Here is a 10,000-nt window from a genome sequence, read left to right on the forward strand (position 1 = left end):
CAACAACTGCAACACTGCCCGCAACAACTGCAACACTGGCCGCAACAACTGCAATACTGCCCGCAACAACTGCAATACTGCCGCAACAACTGCAATACTGGCAGCAACAACTGCAATACTGCCAGCAACAACTGCAATACCGGCAGCAACAACTCCAACACTGCCCGCAACAACTGCAACACTGCCCGCAACAACTGCAACACTGCCCGCAACAACTGCAACACTGCCCGCAACAACTGCAACACTGCCCGCAACAACTGCAACACTGCCCGCAACAACTGCAACACTGCCCGCAACAACTGCAACACTGCCAGCAACAACGGAAATACTGGCAGCAACAACCGCAACACTGGCAGCAACAACTGCAATACTCCCAGCAACAACTGCAACACTGGCAGCAACAACTGCAATACTGGCAGCAACAACTGCAACACTGCCCACAACAACTGCAATACTGGCAGCAACAACTGCAACACTGCCCGCAACAACTGCAACACTGCCCGCAACAACTGCAACACTGCCCGCAACAACTGCAACACTGCCCGCAACAACTGCAACACTGCCCGCAACAACAGCAACAGCAACACTGCAAACACTGCCGCAACAACTGCAACACTGCCCGCAACAACTGCAACACTGCCCGCAACAACTGCAACACTGCCCGCAACAACTGCAACACTGCCCGCAACAACTGCAACACTGCCCTGCAACAACTGCAACACTGCCAGCAACAACTGCAACACTGCCCGCAACAACAGCAACACTGCCCGCAACAACTGCAACACTGCCCGCAACAACTGCAACACTGCCCGCAACAACTGCAACGCTGCCCGCAACAACTGCAACACTGCCCGCAACAACTGCAACACTGCCCGCAACAACTGCAACACTGCCCGCAACAACTGCAACACTGCCCGCAACAACTGCAACACTGCCCGCAACACTGCAACACTGCAGCAACAACTGCAACACTGCAGCAACAACACTGCAACACTGGCAGCAACAACTGCAACACTGGCGCAACACACTGCAACACTGCAACACTGCCCGCAACAACTGCAATACCCGCAACAACTGCAACACTGCCCGCAACAACTGCAACACTGCCAGCAACAACTGGCAGCAACAACTGCAACACTGGCCGCAACAACTGCAACACTGGCAGCAACAACTGCAACACTGGCCGCAACAACTGCAACACTGCCCGCAACACTGCAACACTGCCCGCAACAACTGCAACACTGCCAGCAACAACAGCAACACTGCTGCAACAACTGCAACACTGCCCGCAACACAACAGCAACACTGCCCGCAAACAACAGCAACACTGCCCCGCAACAACTGCAACACTGCCCGCAACAACTGCAACACTGCCCGCAACAACTGCAACACTGCCCGCAACAACTGCAATACTGGCAGCAACAACTGCAACACTGCCCGCAACAACTGCAATACTGGCAGCAACAACTGCAACACTGCCAGCAACAACTGCAACACTGCCCGCAACAACTGCAATACTGGCAGCAACAACTGCAACACTGCCCGCAACAACTGCAACACTGCCCGCAACAACTGCAACACTGCCCGCAACAACTGCAACACTGCCCGCAACAACTGCAACACTGCCCGCAACAACAGCAACACTGCCCGCAACAACAGCAACACTGCCCGCAACAACAGCAATACTGGCCGCAACAACTGCAACACTGCCAGCAACAACTGCAACACTGCCAGCAACAACTGCAACACTGCCCGCAACAACTGCAACACTGCCCGCAACAACAGCAACACTGGCAGCAACAACTGCAATACTGGCAGCAACAACTGCAACACTGCCCGCAACAACTGCAATACTGGCAGCAACAACTGCAACACTGCCCGCAACAACTGCAACACTGTCAGCAACAACTGCAACACTGCCCGCAAACAACTGCAACACTGCAGCAACAACTGCAACACTGGCCCGCAACAACTGCAACACTGCCCGCAACAACTGCAATACTGGCAGCAACAACTGCAACACTGCCCGCAACAACTGCAATACTGCCAGCAACAACTGCAACACTGCCAGCAACAACTGCAACACTGCCCGCAACAACTGCCACTGGCGCAACAACTGCAACACTGGCAGCAACAACTGCAACACTGCCCGCAACAACTGCAATACTGCCAGCAACAACTGCAACACTGCCCGCAACAACTGCAACACTGCCCGCAACAACTGCAACACTGCCCGCAACAACTGCAACACTGCCCGCAACTGCAACACTGCCCGCAACAACTGCAACACTGCCCGCAACAACTGCAACACTGCCCGCAACAACTGCAACACTGCCCGCAACAACTGCAACACTGCCCGCAACAACTGCAATACTGGCCGCAACAACTGCAACACTGTCTGAAACTCCATCAACTCCAACAGCTGCAACAGTGCTAGCAATCAATGACAACTGCAACGTTGCCAACAAATGCATCAGTGCCATAAACAATGCAACAACTCCAGTGCCACCAACTGCAATAGTGTCAACAACAGCAACAACCTTCGAGCCAGCACCGCCATTCATTGTGATCATGGCTGATCGTCCCCTATCAATAACCCGTGCCTGCCTGCTCCCCATATCCCTTGACTCCACTAGCCCCTAGAGCTCTATCTAACTCTCTCTTAAATCCATCCAGTGACTTGGTCTCCACTGCCCTCTGTGGCAGGGAATTCCACAAATTCACAACTCTCTGGGTGAAAAAGTTTTTTCTCACCTCAGTCTTAAATGACCTCCCCTTTATTCTAAGACTGTGGCCCCTGGTTCTGGACTCGCCCAACATTGGGAACATTTTTCCTGCATCTAGCTTGTCCAGTCCTTTTTTAATTTTATATGTTTCTATAAGATCCCCCTCATCCTTCTAAACTCCAGTGAATACAAGCCTAGTCTTTTCAATCTTTCCTCATATGACAGTCCCGCCATCCCAGGGATCAATCTCGTGAACCTACGCTGCACTGCCTCGATCACAAGGATGTCCTTCCTCAAATTAGAAGACCAAAACTGTACACAATACTCCAGATGTGGTCTCACCAGAGCCCTGTACAACTGCAGTAGAACCTCTTTACTCCTATACTGAAATCCTTTTGTTATGAAGGCCAACATTCCATTAGCTTTCTTCACTGCCTGCTGTACTTGCACACTTACTGTCAGTACAGTTAGAGTGATACAGTGTGGAAACAGGCCCTTTGACCCAACCTGCCCACACCGGCCAACATGTCCCATCTACACTAGTCCCACCGGCCTGCGTTTGGCCCATATCCCTCCAAACCTGTCCTATCCACGTACCTGTCTAAATGTTTCTTAAACGTTGCGTTTGTTCCTGCCTCAACTACCTCCTCCGGCAAGTCACTCCACCCACCCACCACCCTTTGTGTAAGAAGGTTGGTTGATAACAGCTGGACCATCCTACCAACAACTAGAGAGCAGTCCTGAACTTCTATCCAATGACCATTCATCATTGACCATTGACCATTGACCATTGGACCATTGACCATTGGACCATTGACCATTGGATCATTGACCATTGGACCATTGACCATTGGATCATTGACCATTGGATCATTGACCATTGGACCATTGACCATTGGATCATTGGATCATTGACCATTGGACCATTGACCATTGGATCATTGGATCATTGGATCATTGACCATTGGACCATTGACCATTGGATCATTGGATCATTGATCATTGACCATTGGATCATTGGACCATTGGATCATTGATCATTGACCATTGGATCATTGGACCATTGGATCATTGATCATTGACCATTGGATCATTGGACCATTGGATCATTGACCATTGGATCATTGATCATTGACCATTGGACCATTGGATCATTGGACCATTGACCATTGGATCATTGATCATTGACCATTGGATCATTGACCATTGGACCATTGGACCATTGACCATTTGACCATTGACCATTGGACCATTGGACCATTGACCATTGGACCATTGGACCATTGACCATTGGACCATTGACCATTGGACCATTGACCATTGGACCATTGACCATTGGACCATTGACCATTGACTATTGACCATTGGACCATTGGACCATTGACCATTGGACTATTGACCATTGGACTATTGACCATTGGACTATTGACCATTGGGACCATTGGACCATTGATCATTGACCATTGGATCATTGACCATTGGACCATTGACCATTGGACCATTGACCATTGGACCATTGGACCATTGACCATTGGACCATTGACCATTGACCATTGGACCATTGACCATTGGACCATTGGACCATTGGACCATTGACCATTGACCATTGGATCATTGACCATTGGATCATTGACCATTGGACCATTGACCATTGGACCATTGACCATTGGACCATTGGACCATTGACCATTGGATCATTGACCATTGGATCATTGACCATTGGACCATTGACCATTGGACCACTGACCATTGGATCATTGACCATTGGATCATTGACCATTGGATCATTGACCATTGGACCATTGACCATTGGCCATTGACCATTGGATCATTGACCATTGGATCATTGACCATTGGACCATTGGACCACTGACCATTGGATCATTGACCATTGGATCATTGACCATTGGACCATTGACCATTTGACCATTGGATCATTGACCATTGGATCATTGACCATTGGACCATTGACCATTGGACCATTGACCATTGGACCATTGACCATTGGACCATTGACCATTGAACAATTGAACATAGAAAATAGGTGCAGGAGGCCATTTGGCCCTTCGAGCCAGCACCGCCATTTATTGTGATCATAGCTGATCGTCCCCAATCAATAACCCGTGCCTGCCTTCTCCCCATATCCCATGACTCCACTAGCCCCTAGAGCTCTATCTAACTCTCTATTGAAATATATGGTAAACAGTCGCGGCCCCAACACCGAGCCTTGCGGCACTCCACTCGCCACTGCTTGCCATTCTGAAAAGGACCCGTTCACTCCTACTCTTTGCTTCCTGTCTGCCAACCAATTTTCTATCCATGTCAACACCCTCCCTCAATACCATGTGCCCTCATTCTAGTCACCAGTCTCCCGTGCGGGACCTTATTAAAGGCTCTCTCTCTCTCTCTCTCCCTCTCTATCTCTCTCTCTCTCTCTCCCTCTCTATCTCTCTCTCTCTCTTTCTTTCTCTCTTTCTCTCACTCTCTGTCAAATTAATTGGCCATTGACCATTGATAATTGACCATTGACCATTGACCATTGGACCATTGTCCGTTGACTCACCTCACGTTGCTGTTGTAGACATTGAAGGTGAGGCAGGAAATTCCCAGCACAATCCCGAGTCCGGCCAGAATGGAGACGGACACAAAGAGCTTCTGGGAGAGGTACCGGAAGGTGGGGATGACCTTGGTGTGATCGGCCGGCGGCACGCCACCTGCGGACAGAGCGGCGGGGAGAGAGAATACGTGAGAGAGGTCAACACTGGCGCCACGGTGGGAGACAGGGAGAGGGGCGTGCAAATTCCCCGTGCCTTTCACCCGCCCGCAGCACTTGTAACACGCGAGGGTCTGTACAGCCCACGTGCCGTTGGCGCTGCCTCAACCCGTCAATGACAAGCGGGGCTGAAACACAGAAATATAGAAACATAGACAACAGGTGCAGGAGTAGAGGCCATTCGGCCCTTCGAGACTGCACCGCCATTCAATATGATCATGGCTGATCATCCAACTCAGTATCCCATCCCTGCCTTCTCTCCATACCCCCTGATCCCTTTAGCCACAAGGGCCACATCTAACTCCCTCTTAAATATAGCCAATGAACTTTGACTTCAACTACCTTCTGTGGCAGAGAGTTCCAGAGATTCACCACTCACTGTGTGTGAAAAAAATGTTTTTCTCATTTTGTTCCTAAAAGACTTCCCTCTTATCCTTGAACTGTGACCCCTTGTTCTGGACTTCCCCAAAATCGGGAATAATCTTCCTGCATCTAGCCTGTCCAACCCTTTAAGAATTTTGTACATTTCTATAAGATCCCCCCTCAATCTCCTAAATTCTAGCGAGTACAAGCCAAGTCTATCCAGTCTTTCTTTATATGAAAGTCCTGCCATCCCAGGAATCAGTCTGGTGAACCTTCTCTGCACTCCCTCTATGGCAAGAATGTCTTTCCTCAGATTAGGAGACCAAAACTGTACGCAATAATCCAGGTGTGGTCTCACCAAGACCCTGTACAACTGCAGTAGAACCTCCCTGCTCTTATACTCAAATCCTTTTGCTATGAATGCCAACATACCAAGGCAGCTGAAATTCTGCCTTTACAGCCTCCTGCAAACGCGCAGCGCAAATTTCTTGGCGGGTTTTTCAAATATGGATTGTCATTATTTTAAGAGTATCTTTAGAAAGAAAAAAAGAAGAATGGAGTAGATGTACCGATAATATGGTAAGTACATCTCTTGGTGCTATATGTTTTTAAATACCGTATTTCCCAGGGGGGAGGGGGGGGGGGGGAGCTCCGTTTACAATGTTTGGGGAGTCTGGCCCAGGGTAAAGTTACGGGGAGGGCAGGAGCATTGTGAAGGAGAGGATCGGGTTCAGAGTCCCACTTTCGACGCTCCGGGCACGGAGCTATTGCAGTGTGGGCGGGGAATGAATTAGCTCGGGAGGTTGCAAGCGGCCACCGTGACCAGACTATCCCTTCTGCCGGTCCCCGCACACCTCTCCGTCTGAGAACATCTCTCCTGCCGCTCGCCGGCCTCACTCATGTCAGCCACTTCCCGCAGATCCATAAATTCCCGACAGCGCGGTCAAGGGACCAATCGAGGTTAACGGCTGTGGGAATTTAAGGATTTGCGGGAAGCGGCTGGCATGGGCAAAGCCGGCGAGCGGCAGGTGAGAGGTGTTCAGACGGAGAGCACTGCCTGAGGTGAGCGGGCCGGCAGAAGGCGCTGAAGTGGCGGCCAGTTCTGCTGTCCGTGCGCGGAGCGTCGAGGCAGCGGTGAGTGAGTGAGTTACTGACATGATCCCCGACCCCCTCCTTCTCAACGCTCCTGCCCTCCCCACAACTTTAACCCCTGGCCAGACTCTCCACACGCTGAGAAAGGAACTATCCCCCCCAATTGGTCACGAACAAGTGTTGTAATTCAATAAGATGACAACTTATTCAACGTCACGGTGTGCTCACGTTTTTTCCCACCATCTCTCCACCTGCCTTCATCCTCCACCCCCACCCATTAATTCAAAAATGAAGGAGATTTAATAGCCTTGGGAAATTTGAATTGTTACTTATTTTTAATTTTTTTATTTTTACGGAGAGAACAATCTGCGCATGCGTGGTTTAAGATATTTTTAAAAGCCGACTGACTGCCTACCCTGAGTAATCACTCACGGCACGTGCCTCCTGCATTCTCCCCATATCTCCTGACCCCGCTATCTTTAAGAGCCCTATCTAACTCTCTCTCGAAAGCATCCAGAGAACCGGCCTCCACCGCCCTCTGAGGCAGAGAATTCCACAGACTCACCACTCTCTGTGAGAAAAAGTGTTTCCTCGTATTCGTCCTAAATGGCTTACCCCTTATTCTTAAACTGTGGCCCCTGGTTCTGGACTCCCCCAACATCGGGAACATGGATAGGACAGGTTTGGAGGGATACGGGCCAAACGCAGGCAGGTGGGACTAGTGTAGATGGGACATGTTGGCCGGTGTGGGCACGTTGGGCCAAAGGGCCTGTTTCCACACTGTATCACTCTATGACTAGTGTAGCTGGGACATGTTGGCCGGTATGGGCAAGTTGGGCTGAAGGGCCTGTTTCCACACTCTATGAATAAACAAGCATTTTAACACCATTCTACAGAACATTTTGGCCTCTCAGGACTTCACAGACAGGAACCTGATGAGAAAGGTGATTCAGTGTAAGATCTCTCTCCTCTCAATTAGATTCTCGCAGCAACACCTCGACTATATATAAACTCCCAAACCTTCTTCATTAGACTCCAATTGCAACTCCCAGTTCTGCCCTCTCTGTCTCTCTCTCCCACCCTATAGTACATTAGAATCCCTTCAACAGATTCAATCTGTAATAGCTGGAGTTTGATTTATTTTGCACAGTTGCACAGCGGTAGAGTTGCTGCCTCACAGCGCCAGAGACCCGGGTTCCATCCCGACCACGGGCGCTGTCTGTACGGAGTTTGCACGCTCTCCCCGTGGGTTTTCTCCGGGTGCTCCGGTTTCCTCCCACACTCCCGAGAGACGTACGAATCTGTAGGTGTATCGGCTTCGGTATAAAGTGTAACTTATAACCATATAACCATACAACAATTACAGCACGGAAACAGGCCATCTCGGCCCTACAAGTCCGTGCCGAACAAATTGTTTTTTCCCCTTAGTCCCACCTGCCTGCACTCGTACCATACCCTCCATTCCCTTCTCATCCATATGCCTATCCAATTTATTTTTAAATGATACCAATGAACCTGCCTCCACCACTTCCACTGGAAGCTCATTCCACACCGCTACCACTCTCTGAGTAAAGAAGTTCCCCCTCATATTACCCCTAAACTTCTGTCCCTTAATTCTGAAGTCATGTCCTCTTGTTTGAATCTTCCCTATTCTCAAAGGGAAAAGCTTGTCCACATCAACTCTGTCTATCCCTCTCATCATTTTAAAGACCTCTATCAGGTCCCCCCTTAACCTTCTGCGCTCCAGAGAATAAAGACCTAACTTATTCAACCTATCTCTGTAACTTAGTTGTTGAAACCCAGGCAACATTCTAGTAAATCTCCTCTGTACTCTCTCTATTTTGTTGACATCCTTCCTATAATTGGGCGATCAAAATTGTACACCATACTCCAGATTTGGCCTCACCAATGCCTTGTACAATTTTAACATTACATCCCAGCTTCTATACTCCATGCTCTGATTTATAAAGGCTAGCATACCAAAAGCTTTCTTTACCACCCTATCTATATGAGATTCCACCTTCAAGGAACTATGCACGGTTATAGCCAGATCCCTCTGTTCAACTGTATTCTTCAATTCCCTACCATTTACATTTAACTTGTCCCCAATGTGTGTAGGATGGTGTTAGTGTGCGGGGATCGCTGGTCGGCGCGGACTCGGTGGGCCAAAGGGCCTGTTTCCGTGCTGTATCTCTAAACTCAACTCTCCTCTCCCGATAGATATGTCTAGACCTGAAACGTCACCCATTCCTTCTCTCCAGAGATGTTGCCTGTCCCGCTGAGTTCCCGGTGTTGGGGGAGTTCAGAACCAGGGGCCACACACACAGTTTAAGAATAAGGGGTAAGCCATTTAGAACGGAGACGAGGAAACACTTTTTCTCACAGAGTTGTGAGTCTGTGGAATTCTGATCAGCCATGATCACATTGAATATCCCCTGACTCCACTATCTTTAAGAGCCATATCTAGCTCTCTCTTGAAAGTATCCAGAGAACCGGCCTCCACCCAAAATTGTTTCCTCATCTCTGTTCTAAATGGCTTATCCCTTATTCTTAAACTGTGTGTAGCTGGTTCTGGACTCCCCCAACATCGGGAAGGATGTCTGTCATATGCTGAGAGAATAGAGCGGCTGGGCTTGTACACTCTGGAGTTTAGAAGGATGAGAGGTCATCTCATTGAAACATACAAGATTATTAAGGGGTTTGGACACGCTAGAGGCAGGAAACATGTTCCCGATGTTGGGGGAGTCCAGAACCAGGGGCCACAGTTTAAGAATAAGGGGTCGGCCATTTAGAACGGAGAAGAGGAAACACTTTTTCTCACAGAGAGTGGCGAGTCTGTGGAATTCTCCGCCTCAGGTGGAGGTCGGTTCTCTGGATGCTTTCAAGAGAGAGCTAGATAGGGCTCTTAAACATAGCGGAGTCAGGGGATATGGGGAGAAGGCAGGAACGGGGTACTCATTGAATGGCGGTGCTGGCTCGAAGGGCCGAATGGCCTCCTCTTACCTATCATCTGTTGTCTTTGGAGTGTGGGAGGAAACAGAAGAAC

General features: G+C 49.5%; 1 pseudogene; it reads right to left on the reverse strand.

Annotated features, from left to right (window-relative positions):
• LOC129694425 (gamma-aminobutyric acid type B receptor subunit 1-like) overlaps nucleotides 1-10,000 on the reverse strand; it is a 50,066-nt pseudogene that overhangs the window by 14,670 nt on the left and 25,396 nt on the right.

The sequence above is a fragment of the Leucoraja erinacea genome, unplaced genomic scaffold (assembly GCF_028641065.1).
Source record: "Leucoraja erinacea ecotype New England unplaced genomic scaffold, Leri_hhj_1 Leri_65S, whole genome shotgun sequence".
NCBI classification, from domain to species: Eukaryota; Metazoa; Chordata; class Chondrichthyes; order Rajiformes; family Rajidae; genus Leucoraja; species Leucoraja erinaceus.